At 33.2% G+C, this 20086-nt stretch overlaps 1 protein-coding gene across 2 annotated transcripts in view; it reads left to right on the forward strand.

Annotated features, from left to right (window-relative positions):
• Window positions 1–216: 216 nt before the first annotated feature.
• LOC148603157 (uncharacterized) overlaps window positions 217–20086 on the forward strand; it is a 44361-nt gene continuing 24491 nt past the window's right edge. Inside the window, exons 1-2 of one of the 2 annotated variants that reach the window (XM_088552747.1) lie at window positions 248–351; window positions 7650–7751. The gene's annotated coding sequence lies outside the window, so the exon portion shown is untranslated. Of the gene's footprint in view, window positions 352–7649; window positions 7752–20086 lie in introns of both variants that reach the window. The other variant, XM_088552746.1, reaches the window with a different exon arrangement.

Below are 20086 nucleotides of genomic sequence, written 5' to 3' on the forward strand. Positions count from 1 at the left end.
ATATATCCAATGATTGGATATGTACCTGACTTTTTGTTAAACTGATGCACCTATATCGCCATCGAATGAATTATTCTTCCCAGTGTTCGTTTTTTTACCTGATTCTAAGATTGGGTGGTATAAAATGAGAAAAACATACTATAAGATGGAATAGACCTCCGGACTGTCAATCAAATGAAATTGGCGTGTTCATTTCACCTGTTACTTTAACTAACGAGTGTTTTACAAATTTACAGGCCTTCATTTATTAAGTGAATTACAACTGAACATAACCATACAAATAAGAACCCGTGACCTAATGTGATAAATTTTCTGATATTTTTACTTCCGGTCCAAATGGAATAAGTCAAGGTAAGACTGACTTTTCTTTTTCTCCTTAAATTGTAATGTTAGGGTTACAATGGCATGGTGTATAGGCAAATTAAAATGAAAACTGCATAAGGATAAATTTGACTTGAATACATGTATCAGATATGAAAAAATGTATTTTGCTCAAATAATTATACAGAGTTGTCAACAACTCTTTTGAGATATTTTTCCGCTTGTTTTTAAATTTAACTTCGGTTTAAAACATGTTATAAAACATTAGAGTTTCGATTAACTGCTGTAAAAGTACTTTGACCTATTATGGCTGGGACGATATCAATACTTTATTGCAAATATTAGAAAATATTTTATTTAATAAAAAATAAGATTGAAAGGTTTGAAGACTAACTACTAAACGATGTGCTAGCTTGCATAAGTATTAAATATTTATTTTAAAATCTATCAAATTTGTTGCTTCGAACTGAGTTTATAAACTAGGAATACATGGCACGTACATGTATACTTTAGTTACTGTTAATATGGGGGTCGCGAGGGAATGATAATATACATATATCTAATCACAAGACGCACCACGTCAATCATTTGCTGAATGCATACACGTACATGAACGAGAAAAAAGAATAAGCGATGTACTTGAATAAAACGCCAGGTTTTTATGCATTGCATAAATATATGTATTTGTATGATGTTAATTCAACTTGTTTGTGTGTATACAAAGATCGTGATATAGTGCAAAGGGCTAATTCCGATATTTTGTTTTATGTTTTTTTTAATTTTTTGTGAGGGATCTTTATACATGTAATGACCATTATTACGGACGAAGTCCTCATAATGGTGGTCAATTTGAATTTAACCTTTGACATTAGAAGCACTAGTCAACTTGTAATACATGTACCATGGGTAATACAAAGCAAGGATTTATTTAGTTTCGTATCTTCATATCAACATTAAATGTTTATAGCTCGCGTCGTATAGTTTTGTTAATTTATGAAGACAAATAAATCCTAGTTGATGTAAAACTGTAAAAGGTATTAGTATTTTCAGAAACATCGATTTATTCAAGTTCGTCTTCTTACAGGTTACACCTGATTCATATTGTAAACAACAGGAAACATAAATCTCTAGTGCTTATAATCTCTTTACTATATCTTATCAAAATAGATGTGGTTGACATTAATACATATACAAATATGATTTTTTATGGTAACTTCACAGTGTCATTCACAAGTTGAAATGATATCTTACCCACAACATAGTAGTAAGAAGTACATTTTTTTCTAAACGTTTGTTGGTTCATCGCTAATGAATTACCCAGTTCTTTGACAGATTTATTCGCTGGGACTGAAGTACATCGGAGAAGTCTTGTGCAATTTATTCAAATTATCCATTGGGTAAATATTTATTTTGAACAACCAGGCCATGAGTCCCCTGATTCGACGTATCATGTCGGTCGCTTAAGAATTTCCCACAGTATCAAAAATACACAAAAGTTGTATACTATACATGTAGTAGATATCGCGTGCATGGTAACACCGTTATAATACATTCTGTTCGCTCGTCTACCAACATTAATTTAGACGTTACGTCATTAGTCACCATTAACGTTGCAAATTTGCCATATGAAAAGGGTTAGTTAATCTATGCTGAAGATACCCGAAATAATCCGAAATATTGTTGACCTCTATCGGGTTCTTAATTCTATTTTAACTTCTTTAAGGAGGTTGAATAACACATTAAGAGATGACTTTACTAACTATATTTTGGGGTTTTAATCCCTGTTATATATTTTTTTCTAACATATTTCTGATAAAATTACAAATGTGATTGTGTAACACGAAAATGATAAATTCATGATGAAAATCCGTTCTACTTACACTTTAAAATGTACTTTTATGAAGTGAAAGGGCCCATATCACTTACATAATCATTTCATACTTTAATTTTACTGTCCGGGGGATAAATTTACCATGCAAAAGTTTCGTTGAAGTCATGAACGGGACTTTTCTCCTATTTCTATCTCTATCATAAAATATAAAGCTTTCTTTGTTACTATTATTTTGTTACAGTTACCATTTAGTATAGGGGAGCTCAATTATTTAATAATAAATAATAAATTTAAAAATCACAAAAGCCAATGTCTCTAACCTAATAATTAACCGATTAAGACACAAAGAAAACTGAAATGTAAGCAGTAGTTTAAGTACTCGTATCAATTCCTATTAAGAATAGTGTGGTCTATTGTATAATACAAAGTAGCAAGTAAGCCAGTATCATGTAAGGTATTTTTTCACTGAATGCTAACTACAAAATATTTAACATTCGTTGTGTAAGAAATTGAAGAGAGTCTAATCTCAGTAGGCAGACTATAGAGTTACAATGTCAACTTCAAACGGATTTTTTCCTAGTTATGTGATCTGTTTTTAAGTGCCAGTCGGCGAAACATGGTATAAAAAACCCATCATTTTGATAGTGTAATTTGACTATTTGCACCATCAGAATCAAGGAAAACAGACAAGATTTTCCATATCATGCTGGACCATTGAGTTACAATTTCATTGAAATGCAATGAAAATGATCATTTCAAGGGCAGATAACTCTTTCAAAAACCTCATTTTTCAAATATTCTACTAAAACATTTCTGCATAAAGCCAGTGATTTAGACATCAAATGATGGTCTTTTCAAATAGAGAAAGCATCCTTGGGTGATACTTCATTATCAGATCGGTGGGGTTTTGACATGCAGAGAAAGCATCCTTGAGTGATATTTCATTATCAGATCGGTGGGGTTTTGACATGCATGTTTCTGATTTTTCTCATTTTGCCTGATTCTTACAAAGACTTACACTTAAATACTGTAAGCAGTGTTTTCTTAAATGATAAAATTGTTCGTATAGAAACCTATTTTCTGAAATACATAAACAGCATTTATTTCTTTTTAAGTGTCAGTAATTCGATATATGTGTCGCATGTATATAATATTTATTGCAATTTCATCATCAAATGGAGATAATCACTTTTCCCTCTATCCTTCTGTTGTATTTTTAACTCGTTTATCTGCATCTCCTGAGATTTCTAAGAGAAATTAACTGTCAACTCGTCTTCAATAGACCATGAGCTTCGTACCCACATTGTCAAATCGTGTTGATTCATTATTTTTCAGTTTTGCCCAGTTTTCAGCGCATAAATCCAGTTTGAGAGCTGCATGTAAATCACAAAAACAAATTACCCCATTCCTTTGTTTATTTTATTGAGATATAATAGGAGATGTACATGAAAGACATATGAAGCACTTTATTCTTAATCTCTTGTTCTCAATGATATTTTTTAATAAACCACCTACAGCATTTAAATGGTACGTGTATAGACATCATCATGCTTATGCATGTATACTACCATCTTTATTTTGCATTTTATCTCTATACTGCCTTATGTCTCAGTCTTCCCATAGACTTCTACAGTGAAGTGTATATTTTAGGATTTAAAAAAATGTAAATTGATTAAATAAAACTTTCACTAATTAAGCATTTCTTAGGACATGTGAAAAATTAATTCCTGCAAAAAATGGGATGAGTCCACGAAGATCGGACAAAAAAGTAGTCTTGAACTATAAATAGCCATTTTCTCCCATTTCACTTCCGTTTTGCACTCATCAAACAAACCTTTTCAGAAGAACATTTTTTTTGGGTTAATATGTTGAATTTATTAGCAAAAAGTGTGTCATCTTATAGTGTTACATGTATGTTTGTCCTATTTTATAAGTCATTGTTCATATCTTTTTACAAAAGATTAGTTTGTAAAGAGAAAAACAGAAAACACTATATTTATAAATTATCCATGTTTTGTACACCAGCTCAGTAATATGCAATGAAAGACTGGTACCCTTAAGGAGGTAGACCTACGGTAAGGGCCACAACTCTTACAAATCATTGGAACGTGTGTATGACATGGCTATAAGACTCACTATTTTAATTTCAAAATGACATTTTCTCGTTCCATATTCTCACCAACTACTCCTTCGTCGTAAAATCGATCGGAAAACTTAACATCATATTGTAATAAGAAAATACTCAATTTATTTTTTAACCTAATACCCCATTCACAACTCTAATAACAAAACACACTTTTTAATATTCCATCGAAACAATACTCCACTACAATCATTATAACCCTGTTGGCCATTCCCATATAAAATAATTATTTGGTTAATTTCCTATAATGACCACTCTGTCCTCCTTTCCCTTAAACAATAATCACGTGATCCATTCCCTAGTACGATCGCCCTATGGTCCAGTATTTACATGTATTACAATAGTCTTTTGCATGGTCCATTTCCTATAACAATGACACATTTTATATCAAAATAATCATATGGTCCATCCCCTATAATAACAACCCATGGTCCATTTCCTATAAAAATCACCATAAGGTCCATTCCCTATAACAATTACACCCCTGGCTCATTCCCATTTTCAACTGCCATATGGTCTATCCATTATTTTTATACCACTGTACACTGTACGGTCAATCCACTAAACATTAAATTAACAAAAACCTATGGCAAACTCCCTAGAGTACATGTATATACACTTTAGTACAGCTTTGAATAAACAATTACACATAGGCCATTCCCTATCATGTCATCTGTTGGGTCTATCCTGCATTACACTTTGGTCTGTACACTATTACAGGTACAATGACCATGATGTCCATCCAAAAGTACGATAACTTAATATTCAGTCTTTAAAAAGTTAAGAATGTGCCCCTCCATAAGAATAATTAATATTATTACACTTCATTTCAATTTGCTCAATTTAATTGGTTCAATACAAAGGTAATATTCTGCTCTATCACACGACCTGGAGGATGATCGATTTTTTTTGTCTGTTTCCCTCACGTGAAAAGTTAAATTGTTTCCGATAAAAAATTAGGTATCTGTTCAATCTTAATCAGTTTTGCGTTTGAAGTACATATGTAGCAGTCCATTTCAATAACATCGATAATAGACTTACGTTTTTTTACTTATGATGCCAAATCTACTACGAATCTATATACCCAAACATTTGTTATTTTATTGTCAAATTATAAAGTGACTTAGGCTTGAACTGGAAAAAAAAGAGCAGGGAAAATGTTCACCACCGATACATACATGTACTGATTGTACAAAGGTCACAAAAAAGTGTGCGATTCACAGTTGACATTTACAGTTTCATAAGAGTGCAAACTTGAAAGAAAATAAAACAATAATAATGAAAACAAAGACAAAAGACAAGCGTACAAAATTGATTGTAAGGGCTGACTTCGAAAAGGAAGGATATTGGAACATTCAGAATAATAAAATAAATAACATAGTAGCTTACATGTAGAAGATGAAAGAGGATTTGTTATCCCTTGACAATACTTTGCGTCCCTCGGCTACGCATCGGGGTATGACAACGTTTTTTGGGGTAATAAACTGCTCTATCACCCTCTGAGCTATATGGTCAGTCAGATAAAAGTCGTGCGTGAGGTAGAAGCAAGACAATCATTTCCATTCCATTTCCAACCACCCAGACCTTACACACATGATACGACATAGACCGATGTTTTAAATCCTCATTCAAAACCACTCAAAATATCAACATGGTGTGATGTTTGTTTTCATAATTAACCCAGTTTTCAAAAGCCTCGATTTAGAACATCGAATGATTGCATTGCAATTTTGAGAAAAATATCAATGTGGATTGATTGATTAGGCCTTTTAATACCGCACCCTTTATCTTAAAACCACATTGCCCTTTCACACAACATTTCGCTTTGTAATAATTAAATTTTAATTTATTTAAAATCATTATTAAAGGGCCAAAGATTTTTAATTTCATTATCAAAATGTTACATTTTTATTACAGAGAATTTCAATGCATTTAATTTCCAAATTTGACATTATCGAATAACACGTAAATATCCTATCGATGGAATAATAAATTATCCGGATGTGTACTGTGTGATCTTATGGTAAAATCCGACCGTACCATGGCGTGTTAGTGCATTTTAAAAGTGGACTGATGACGTCATCAATGTTCCAAATATACCATAGATCTTGCTTTTGTCTAAATGTACAATTTATTTGTGTTTCTTTGTTCAAAATTGGACCTCAGAGAGTGCAATATTTATCAATGATTTTGTCCCGCGAAGATGATTTAAGACATAGGGGTATTATGACTTTCAGAATGTGCGTCGTTTATTTGCAAGACATTTGTTTTATTCACTTTGTCATGCATACCAATACTAAACTTGTATCATAATGCCCCCGCTTTTCGGGAGTCTTTCCGTCGGTCCGTTCGTGCGTCTGTATTTTATTTTTTCTCGTAGCAGATTTTCTGCAGCTACTAAACACTTCGATTTGATATTTTATAGAAGCTTTATATATATGTATGCCATATCTTGGGCTTCGATATTAGACTGAAACGACATTTATTTTCTGTTTCAAAACTTAGTTTGTTTATAGTCCTGGGGTGTGTAGCGGGAAATCTTTCACTGAGTTTTGCCTATAATCGTTCTAGTTACGTTTTATACACATTATCAGATGGATAATATACATTACAAAGCCCCTTATTTTTACTTTCAACTCACTTTTACCTTTCTTATTCTTTTCCTTTTACTTATTAAAAAATAATGAGAACTCTGACCGCAAACCATAGTGGTGCACCGTGTTTGGGAAAGATGCCACGTTCCTAGCACGTTATAAAGAACCCTACTGTGGTATTCTCTCAGAGTCGGAACCATAGCGCTCCGCCACAGGAGGCTAAATTGCCCGACCCTACCCACCTCTCCCCATTTCCAATGGCAATCAAAATTTGTCCACCCCATTGTCCTTGTGTCCCATCCCATTTTTCATTTCATCATCATTTCATGTTCATTTTATCATCCACTTCATTTTTTTCGCCTAAATATAGCTGAAATATTGCTGCTCGGGCGTTAAACCCCAACAATCAATCAATCTAATGAGCGGTAACTCCTTGAAACATAAGTTCAGCTTATCGGAAATTTCAATATCATATGATCGGTACTTTAATTACCAGTTGGTCGAAGCCACTACTTGTGGACAAAAGGTCCCCGAGGGTATTCACTAGCCATGTTGTCAAACTTGTCTGACCACGAATAATTTCATATACTATTTATCTACATTCTCAATATATTACAAATTATAAAAAAAATAAAACACCAAGGTTTCATTCCTTACCATGCACATAATAGAACTTCTTGGTGCTGGATTTGGCTTTCTATTACCATACTTTTGGTCTTAAGAACTTCTTGGATACAGTTAATATGTATATGATTTGTAGGTTACTCCTTGAAACGCGTGTACAGCATATCGAGCTACATGTATGTGTATGATTGGTATTTTCGTATATTCGTCAATCATCAAAAGGACATTAAAACTGCAGGTAATTTTAATTATCCCTTATTTAGTTTCGTAGATACCCTTATCATATATGTTTTCATTCACACCTACGGTGTCTATTTTATTCCAGTAGAAGGAGAACGTCAGATGTTTTGAATACAATTTACTTTAATCAGGATAGCATTGTCCTTACACTAAGGGCCCATTTGACATGTTGGGAAACTACCGCTTCATTTAAAGTAGATGTGGGTGTCAATTATCATCGAATAAAAGGTAATAAATGTATCTGCTGACAAAATCCTCATTGTTGTACAAATGGCAATTAAACATTCATCGTACTATATAAAACTTTAAATCCACTTTTATTATCATGCTAAACGGCTCGAATTCGTTTCACACGTTTAAAGTTATTTTTTTCGGAATGGTTGGTTTATGCATGTTCACAACGTTTCCAGTTTAGATCTGTTTACACAGGTTTCTGGTTTATAATTTGTTTGGATTAAACAGTTTTCCGCTTTAAACATGTTTGAATACGACTTATTTTCATCAATGTTTTTCTTGGTTGACTTGTAGACAACTACATGAAAATGTAGGCTTCGATTTTTAGGCAGGATACTGGTTAGCAATGATAGTTGATAAAGATGGATTGTATGAAGTTGAAGAAATCTGGGTTTATAAGTGTGTTATACATTGTTGATTAAAACAGTTTTCCTACCTGTTGAATTTCGTTCTTGTGTCATTTTATTCTTTGTTGACTTTGGTAGGCATTCATTGCTATATTGACAAAATACGCTCTTAAGGTAGACGTTTTTTTCGACCGTGTGAACCGTATGCATTCCCAAAAATTTGTACCCTTAAAGCCATTGCTACGTACAAATGTATAACAAATTGAATGTTTCATATCTCATTGTGTATTTACACCAAATTAACAATGTTAGTAGGGCTAATACTTCTATAAGTGTGGAAAGTGGGACAAAAAGTCCAGATTTTTTACGGACATATGTAAAAACGAAGCGTTCAGTCTTATCCTAAAGGTTTCCTTTCTCTACAGTAAATACTATATTTACAGATTATTTAACAAACGAATTGAAATTTGTTTTACAAGATACCGGAAAATACTTTACTTAATTTTGAATAACACTTACCTGAAACGTGATGGGTGTAAAATGTAAATATTGAAAATGAAAAATACCTCTTTGGAGTAGTTAGGTATTACTACAAGTAAACATCGTGTAAGAAAAGTCGGTCAATAAATGTTATTGGCAGTGTACCAGTATTCTATGAACGTATATTAATGGTTGTTTCGGCGCCAAACATTTATTGAAGTTATCTTCACGACTCAGGTCGTTACAATGCTGTTGGAGTACTGTTTATCTCGTACTTAAGAAACCCAGGGTTGAAGTGGTGGATCATAAAAAGGGGGGGGTCGGTTGTTTTATCCATTCTAATTTTTTGGAAAATTTTGTTGTAATTTTGTGAATTTTGTGCGATATTTTGGCGATTATGAGCAAATAATAGCCTGAAATCCCCCTTTTTTATTTTCTAGATAGAAGCCCCCTTTTATAAATTTTTGGATTAGCCCCAGGGTATCACTCTGGTGGTGGTACACCCGGATATATAACTGTTGTCTTGACAATCCTTCCAATTGTTTTATATATACGTTTCTGCACCAATTGGTCGTTACCATTTCAGTGATAAATGACGAGGAACACCCAAACCAATATTCTTGGTCAACGTTTTTCCATTCCGTTTACTTTTGTAGTTTCTGTTGTTTGGAAGTGTGTCACTTTGTGTTTGTGTTTTGTGTGTGTGTTAAGGTTTATTTTTGTTGGGATGTGGGTGGGGCACTGTTTCCTTGACAACAGTATTAGTAACCTTTCATTTGATAAATGTAATTCTGTACGAAAAGACGTTCTTAAGGCTAATGACAGAGTATCTTTTCAACATGGCGTAGCCAGGTACTAATCAATGTGGATGCTTAGACCAATAATAATTTTCTTATAGTTTTTTTGGGTTAAAATTGTGTGAATACTTTAGCATACACACAAGCTTACAGTAGTAGTTTATTGTTTACGTTGACAAATTGAATATCAAATCTATATACTGTGCATTAGATTTATATCGGTTTGTACAAGTAATGGTCCTGTGGTCTCCTTATAAATTTAAGAATGGCATATGAGGATCGTTTCCACTGAGTGACCGATAAAACCGTCCAAATACGGAGCAACTAACTAACAAAGGTCATGGCGACCTTGTGTGCATTCTAAATATATCTCTTTATGACGCTAAATATTGAAATAGACTTAATGACTCTTTAAGGTCATCTTTGTGAATTAAATTGATTTTCTTTCGTGTTTAGATAAAATATAGGTTAACATGATACGATATAAAAAAAACGAATTTGTTTCGTTGGAAAGATACTCTATCATTAGCCTTCGATTTAAAATTGCCTTATACAGTAAACAATATGACACGAGTCTATACACATTTCAGGTTGTGACCGATATCGTGCGTATAGTAAGGTACAATGTATAGATACAGCTACAATTTATATATACCTTCAACGTGAACCCGCTCCGTGCAGGTCCGGATGTTAAAAGAATAAGCCTGCAGCAGCGCTAAGCTTGTCGTAAAAGGCGACTAAATAGTGCTCAGAAACCTAGCCCGGGGCTAGGCGCTCTGCCCACAGAGCAACTGGGATGTGTGCCCCAGGTTGTGGAATGGGGTACCCCTGGCGTGTTACCTGATGGGGTTGTCAGGCTATAATACGGAAAACCTGACCGCAAACCATAGTGGTGCACCGTGTTGGGAAAGATGCCACGTTCCTGGCACGTTCAAGAACCCTGCTGTGGTATTCGATAGGAGCCCGACCCTACCCATCCCTCCCTTTTTCTAGTGGCAACCAAAATTTGTCGACCCTATTATCCTTGTGTCCCATCCCTTTTTTTTCATTTCATCATCATTACATGTTCATTTTATCATCCATTTCATGTTCATCGTCTGAATATAGCTGAAATATTGCTGCTCGGGCGTTAAACCCAAACAATCAATCAATCAACGTGAACCCAGTCTTCGGTACGACGAATGGATACAAAACTGAAAAATCTAATATTTATACCCCTCAAATTCGCTATGGCATATTACATGTTACATCAAAGTAATGAGAAGAATATTCTTAGAATATAGTCTTTTCTTTTAGGATTAGGGTAGTATGTCGTTTACACTAATTTGGTGGTGATAGAACTCAACTAAAAGCTTGATTCAGTCCAATTTATTGTTAATCCTTAGTTGGTTAAGACTGGTTTCTCTGTATGTTGTACTTATTTTCACTATAATTTCACTGAACTATGGTTTATCGGTATCTTGCTTTTACTGTACTGTGGTTTCACTGTAGTATGGTTTCTTCGTAAGATGGTTTTTAATGTACTGTGGTATCATTATAATATGGTTTCTTCGTACCATGGGTTTTGATGGACAGTGGTTTCTCTAAAGTATGGCTTCTTTAAACCATTGGTCTTAACTTCACTGTGGTTTCTCCATAGTATGGTTTCGCCTAACATGGTTTCACTGTAGTACCAGGTTTAACTGTACTGTAGTTACACTGTAGTATTATTTCTTCCTACCATGATTTGTACTGTGCTTGGGTTTTATTATAAAATGTTTTTTTTTTACTGTACTTTGTTTTCTTCGTACCATGGTTATAATGTATGTGGTTTCACTGTTATGTTTTCTTCGTACCTCCATTTTACTGTACTGTGGTTTCACTGTAGTATGGTTTCTTCGTTTTATGGTTTTACTGTAAGTTGATTTCACTGTAGTATATTTTTTTTCGGACCATGGTTTTACTGTATTGTGGTTTCATTGCAGTATGGTTTCTTCGTACTATGTTTTTTTACTGTTCTTTGTTTTCTTCGCAAAATGGTTATACTGTACAGTGGATTCACTGTAGTATATTTTCTTCGTAACTCGATTTTACTGTATTGTGGTTTCATTGTACATTGTTTTCTTCGTACCATGGTTTTATTGTATGTTAGTTTTTCTGTACTATGGTTTCTTCGTACCTCGATTTTACTGTACTGTGTTTTCAGTGTACTTTGTTTTCTTCGTACCATGGTTTTACTGTATTGTGGTTTCAATGTAGTATGGTTTCTTCGTACCATGGTTTTATTGTACTTATGGTTCCATTATACTATGATTTCTATGTACTATGTTTTCCAACTATGGTTCCAATACTTATGGGTTGTCTGTACTATGGTTTCCCTGCACTTTGGTCCGTTGTGCTATGTTTTTACTCTACTATGATTTCGCTGTACTACGGACACATTATACTATAGTTTCGCTGTACTATGATTCCATAAACATGTACTATGATTTCCCTGCACTATGGGTCCATTATACTATAGTTTCCATGTACCATGGTTTCTTTGTATTATGGTTTCTTTATACTATAGTTGCATTATATTATCATTCCATTTCACTATGTTTTCTCTGAACTATGTTTTTAATGTACTATGGGTCCATTATACTATGGTTTACATGTACTACATGTATCACAATGGTATCAGGTTTACCATTCCCATTCACCTACAAAAGAACTGGCTTACTTTAGAAATGCTTTTTACTCTAATTCTGGCTCTTGTGGGTGTTCGCCGTTCAGAATTTTAACTAGGAACATCATTTATAACACTTTATGTCTGTGTGTCTGGGCATGTTTTCGACATGACCTTACAGTATTTTATGTAAAACAGATGTCAAAGGTCCGTTTGAAGGAAGTATTCAGTTCAACTTAACATTTTTTACTCCTAGAATTAGTATGTCGTTTAATTAGATTGGAATCGTTTCTATAGACGTAAGCTATTCATTTTTATTTACGTTTAATTTTCAGTTTTTTAAACTATATTTTTAAATAGTTTTCAAGTAATATTGACAGTTTTAATAAGAGTTAGTTTTCTTATGACAACAACAAGGCAATTAGAATCTTATCTAATAGCCTTTGAAGTATTTTTTTTCACCATTTCTTTATTTCTTCCTGAACAAAATCAATTGGCATTCTGCTCCTTGAATGTTACGTTTGGAAAATAGATCCTTTAAACTTAATTTTCTAAATTTTCTATTAAGTAACACTCCAGCTGAGAATCATGCAAAATGTGAAACATGGTTGGAAAGCCTACATATTTTTATTTTTGATATTTTGTTTAAAATGTGTTAGTAAAAAATTCACACTTGGTTTTTCATATAACCCGTGCTCATAGTGGATAAAAATTGTATAGAATGCACTGTAGAATTCGAAAGTAAGGGAGATATCTCTGTAAATGACACTCAAATACAATAGAATCTATTGGATTTTCAATGTTAATTAATTCCTAAGAGCGGGCAGATTTGAATGAATAATTACATATTTCATAATATAGACCCATAAAACGATTTAATTACAAAAATAAAAATATGTAGCCTTTTTTGGGGTGTATCACATTTTTCAGATTTTGCATGATTTTTACAAAGACAGCTACTTAAATTGACTTGAACATGACATAACATCCCATCCTTAACCTTGTTTTACGCTGTCAATGGCTATGGTATGAATGAATCTATAAAATGATCGTGAGATTCATGAAATATTTGTTCTTAAGTGATCGAAACTGTAATTTTATAGCTTTGGAAGCTCTTGTTTGAAAAAAACGAGTAGGTGTCTGTTTGGTTATCGAACTTTCTTTAATTGCTCAATAGGTTCTCTAAAGATGCTATTTACGTCTTTGTCAGTTTTAATTGGTTCCATTCATAATTTCTATTCCACTGAGTAAAATTAAAAGAATGCAGAGAAAACATCGTGATGGCGAGATCATATCTTGCCACATTCAGATGTTATATTGCCTTCTTTCTTAAAACAATTGCGTCCTCTGTACTTTACTGTTGTCATCTTGAAAAGATAATAGCACGTTTTTGTAGTTATGCCTATTTTACTGACAGCAGAACGTGCTTTTCGGAATCCTTCGGGACTTGATGTAATTTGCATCCATATATGCAGACCCATCCTGGAAAGTTTTCAATGACGAGGGGCTTATGGAAGGCTTACAATGCAGATTGGCCTTTTAATCAATTTTAATTAATTTCACGATGTTTATTCATAGGTATTTATTTCTTGGGAAGGGAATTTTAATGTATTTTTGGATATAGGCATCCAATATGAAACACAATCCAAATCCAAAATGTCACAATTTAATTACATACTTTACCATTCCATATATAGTTTTACAACGATACATATTTTCCTTATAAAAAGAAGGTAATGATACCGTGGTTATTGAATTACATGTACATGTACATTTATTGTACATGTAAAAACTGTTATTGCGTCAGAAGAAGATACTGTTACTTAACATCAAGGATTGATTCTTTTACTCAGCTTTGAAAATGTCATACTTTATTGGAGGTATCATTAGCTTTTAATTATGTAAATTTTAAGTAAGCTAAATGCCGTGGACTTTTACTTAAGGAGGTAGATCTAGGGTAAGGAACACAACTCTTTTAAATCATTTGAACTTTTGTATTGATCATTTTACATCAATCTCCAGTAAGCATCAAAGTGACTTGGACTGATTTCATTCTGTTTCAAGAGAAAGCTTGACAGGCTTTGGTGAAATTGAATATGAAACAAACATATCAATGCTTTCAAGAGTTATGTCCCTTACCCTAGGTTTACCTCCGTAAGGTACTATGTAAATAGAATGAGATTGGACAACCTACATGTACATGTATCTGTCAACGTTATAGAGTGTTTACATATACATGTATAAGTAATTTCTCCGTGTTTGCGGTATATGAGGACATGTCAGTTTTATTTATTTGATAAATGTTACAAGCCTACATCTTTCCTCTTTACCACCACGCAAGTGCTTGTACACCATCCATTCACTTCCCGCTGTCTACTTTCATTCCAGCATTTAAAGAATTCGCATTCACAACACAAAAATAAAAAAAAAGTTATAAATCACAAAATTTAATTTTTTTGTTTTAAAACTACCAGAGGCATTGAGATTTTTTAGGATATTAGGAGAGCAAGGCTGGCCGAATGCCAATTGAATGAAATCAAAAACGACGAAAAATCGGAACGATAACAAGGCTGATATCCAGGTTCTCACTAAACTACATACAAATGCATTATATTACCATTGCCAACAATAACATATTTATGCCTTTCTTCCTTCCTCCTAGTAATTTCTTCGTATATATATATAAGCATGTATGTCACCATGGCACAAACTGATACATGTCCATCTCAAAGCTGTCATCAGTTAATTAAAAGCGAAGACCGAAAGGGTGGCTTGGAACAATCTAAATAGCGATGCCAATCTGTTGCCAATATACATTGTACAAAAGTACATACATATCGCATCTAAGGAGGTAGATCTAGGGTAAGGGAAATAACTCTTGAAATCAGTGATATGCATCATATTCAATTTCACCAAAGACTATCAAGCTTTCCTTTGAAACAGAATGAAATCAGTCCGAGTGACTTTGATGCTTACATGAGATTGATGTCAACTGCTGAATACAAAAGTTTCATTGACTTGTAAGAGTCGTGTCCGTTACCTTAAGTATACCTCCTTAATCACTATTCCGAGATAATAAAATGAAGTCAAAGGCAAAACGGTGGTTGAAAACTTGGACGAAAGTCATTTTAGTCTCAAGTGAATGACAAAGTGTTTGAAACTAAAACAGCTGGTAATCAGGTTAAATCATATTCGGTTTAAATAATTTTACACAAAGCCTAACTTTGTATCACTAATCGGTTTAAAGTATTGGCATAGTATGAATTCATTATCTTACATATACAATGCATTCTGAATTAGGAAAGTATATCTAAATCATATCCCCTATAAGGCAACCCACACTTTATTCACGCTGAAATAGAAACATAGTTATTTAATGTCAACGGTTTTGATGAATGGGACGAGTTCGTTTCTTTCATAGATAATATATGAAAAGTACAAAGGACAACCACAAAGCGAAACAGGTAAGATATTGTATATTCACATGTTGAACAGGTGTATTTGGTAGTCAATTAGGTTGGAAATAAAACAATCCTTTTTAAGACATGTCAATTTCATAACCACAAGAGCGTGTTCCTTTCGACTTATGTGTACTGTAACCGCTAGCTTTGTAATCACTATTTTGTGTGGTTTAGTAGTGGTTTTCCTCTTACATGTGCAAGTTCCATTTACTTTTACGACCCGGGCCTATTCAATTGGTATAAAACACTAGAATCGAAAGAAAGGCGAGGTCATATTAATTTTCTCTCTGTCTGGACCTACAACTTGAAGCTAAAATGCAGTAATTTGAATATACTTTCAATAGCATGTAAGCACGTTATAAAAATGGAGTGGATGTAGAAAATTATTAACAAATGGTGAAGGGGTCCGATCCAGAAAGTTATAAATATAGTTGTGCCAGGCTGTAATATACCTGAAACATGCACAAAATAAACATTTTCCAACAACACAGAGGAGAAAAAATTAATCTCAACTTGTACATGTAATAAGTATAGCCATAATCTACACTCCCCGGTCTGATCAATGATCTACTTATTAAATAACGCAAGTCAGCAACCTGCCTTTGTACCTATAATTTCTCATAATTTTAAAATTCTTTGAAATCGGAAGACGTAATCAGAACATATTCGTAGCGATGCCATGTACATGTTATAATTCACTTCCGTTTCGACTGGCAGTGAAATTTCATATCCCGTTTTGCTGATGTTGAAACTTGTTCATTTTCATATCATTGATGGAGCTTTTAAAGTTGTTGCTAACATGATATATTCATAGAACTATATTAATGTATCAATTTTAGCCGTTGCTAATTTCCGCTGATTCCGAAGTTAACATATTCGCGGGTATTATCAATCTTCGCGGTTTCAAAAATGATTGCGTTATATGGTGTTAAAATTCAATTTCGCGAGTACTATTTGTCGCGGTTTTCTGTCCATCGCGAAAAGTAGTACGTTTACAGTATTATACAAGTGCATGTACAAGTAAATTCTAAAATCTTTTTCTTGATCAACATGAACACAACTACGTATGCCAAAATTGTTACAGCATGGTACCCTTGCTAGATTCTTATGAATCTTTCATGGTTCACGCGTACGCGAATGTATCAAAAGTCTAGGATCTAAATGCCTGTACAGTGAAAAAACCTTGAAAAGTGTACCTAACTCCTTGCCTTTAAGTACTAAACCCGTCTTCATATTTAGGAATTAAGATGATCACTTTCAATAAACATCCATGTAAAAAACACTTAATGAAATCATTGTTAAGTTACTTACAAAATACTTGTAAAGGTATTTTACAAAATTAAATTTTCACGAAATACAAAAATAACATTTTCTAACAAAAACTCGAAGAAAAACAGTAGCATATCTTCACTTGTGACGTAACAATATTGAAAAAATCCTTTGAAAATAATATAAATTTCTATTTTATTTATCAAAGTTAATTTGTTCTTATGGTAATGCATGTATTCAATTACTTGAATTATAGTAAAAAGATTTTAAATTGAAGGCAATTCATTCAATATTGAAATGAAACATAGAGGAGTACTCGATGGGGGTCTCGAGGAGTGGTCAATCAAATATGAGTATACCTGTCTTGAACGATAAATTTTGAGAGCATTTTGGAACGTAATTTAGAAACCAACATCCTAACACGAGATATTTCTATTTCTAAGTTATCTCACTTTGATGCAAATAGTTCGGTCAAGCGCCATGTTACAATTAGCAATCTTACAAAATTGTGACCGTTTATCAACTCGCGTTTTACTGTAACTCCGAGCAAAGTGAAAGTAGCTTTTAAATTGAAATGAAAATCAAAATGTGCAGTTAATATTAAAAATATCAAGAAGAATTAATTACAGTTAGTATCTAGATTCGGTATGGTGAATTATTATTTTTTAATGGACAATCGTTCACTTATCCTATCTCCCCCTTTCAGCTATCGTCCATTTCTTCTAATGATTTAACAACGCAAAAAAAATGTCAAAGATATCAGTATGAAGCAAGCCGTCGATACCAGCTCGTATAGAAGCTAGCCGTTAACAACTTAGCCGTCAATAATATTCATGAGATTCGGATGTGTTCAAACAATGCTGACTGATCTACAGCAGTTTGTATAGATGGGATGCTCTGTGGTACATGTAGGCTCTGACTAACTCCTATCATTTCACTATTAAGGCATTCATTTCTAACATGCAAGTATTTAGTCCAACTCCTATCATTTCACTATTAAGGCATTCATTTCTAGCATACAAGTATTTAGTCTTACTCCTATCATTTCACTATTAAGGCATTCATTTCTAGCATACAAGTATTTAGTCTTACTCCTATCATTTCACTATTAAGGCATTCACTTCTAGCATACAAGTATTTAGTCTTACTCCTATCATTTCACTATTAAGGCATTCATTTCTAGCATACAAGTATTTAATCGTTTACATTATACTATTTAGTCATAAGCAACCGAACGTGCTTTTCATGTACATGTTTTGGTTCTATATAAAATTTAAATTTCAAAGCGAAAGATAGGAATATGAAGTACTGAATTACAGGGTGTGTAATTGAAGGTGTGGAATACATATAATGAATTAAAATTTTGATTTACACATATAAGTGATACTCTATCCTTTAATTACAGAATTAGTTGTTACACAATACACAATTCTTAAGCCTGAATTTTTGGTCTCAATATTTACTATAGAATCAATTACAACCTGATCTTGAACTGTGTGACCTTATTGACGCAAGTTCAAGATCAAACTTCCTGCATTGTTGCTCTCATGTTTCATCAAAGAAACTCTTATCCAGTCTCAAAGAATATATATTTCACTTGAATAAATGATGTAACGTTCTAATTTCACTTTAAGCTAGGCTTTTGGACAGAATACCAAATACCCCAGAATTTATATTGTTTAAAAGAAAATTAACATAAAAACACAAAACAATTGATATTAATATACCCTAGGAATTTGTTCATGTCCCCTACGATGGCTAAGCAGACATCTTACATTAATGTGATTCTTTGTGGGAAGTAATTTAAATGAACTAAATTTGATACCGTAACCGATTTCGCTGATAGGCATACATGCGGGCCCAGCACCCATACCTATATCTACTGACTCAGTACTTCGAGTTAATTGACGGCACGCCATTCTACATTTGTCCCATTATTAGATGTTTAATTATAATGAATATATGGGCTGTGAGTCTTCTTTACTTTCACGTTCTTTAGGATCAGGAACTTACATGCTCATGTACCTACATATGTATGTGTATTAAAAGATGTGTCTGATCGGGATTGCCTGGTTGGAGAAACAAAGACTATTTATGGAATGGGTTTTAGACTGTGAAAAATTGTCAGATAACAATTGCAAATATAAGGAACACGGTATCAGAATATACATTGTATATTCAGTTTTCACTGTAAATATACATAATGATATTATGTCCATCACGTCAATGTTCTTTAACCCCGACCGACGCATTTTTAGTCAGGAATTTCTGGCCTCTCTATGTTTATGCCTATATTTCCCATATTCGTTCCCCTTATACGTTCTAAACGAAGGTATTTACGTATGACACGTTTTATATTTTAAAGGTTGCTCTACTTTTTCTTCATTCAAATGTTCAGAACGTTGTATTTCCCGTTCTGCTTGATAGTCTAACAGTTTATTAGAACGGGAAGCGTAGGCGGAAACAATATGCTTATAAAAAGAAGCGTTTCATTGATCCAGACTGTTCCGAGTTTTCTCTTTGTCACCTGAGAAGTTTAATAAACATTATGATATGTCTGTTTCACCGATAGAAATTAATTTTATCGGGTAGGAAGAAATAGTAAACGTCAATTGATTTCTGGCCTTGTAAGAGACTCAAAACTCTAATATATCCTGATCCATTTCCCAATTTTAGCAAACTCATCAAAATTTACAAACCCTTTTAAACTCGATATATATACTATTAAGTAGATAACTATTAACCCCAATTGTATGTACCTTATCTTAAAAGCATGCTAAACGCCTTATTATTGGGTCACTAAGTGTAAGAGTAACATGTCATTTTACTTGTAAGTAATTCTACCTAAGAATTAGGCAAGTATTGGAAAAGAAAAAAAATTAGGCTAAAACAAAAAACAAAAACAAACAAAAACAAACAAAAAAAAACAATGTTACTTGTACAGTAGTAACAGTTCAAAACTGTTGATTTTTAAAATTGCTGAGAAAAAAATATTTATACATGCCGGTGTCAACCTGTTAAAACCAACTGATTTTGAATGTAGCAAAATGTTCATATCAAAGAGTCATTTCTATACGGCAAATCTAGTGCATTTCCAT

The sequence above is a fragment of the Perna viridis genome, chromosome 11, assembly GCF_037379345.1.
Source record: "Perna viridis isolate PV_CMFRI_1.1 ecotype Kerala chromosome 11, ASM3737934v1, whole genome shotgun sequence".
NCBI lineage: Eukaryota > Metazoa > Mollusca > Bivalvia > Mytilida > Mytilidae > Perna > Perna viridis.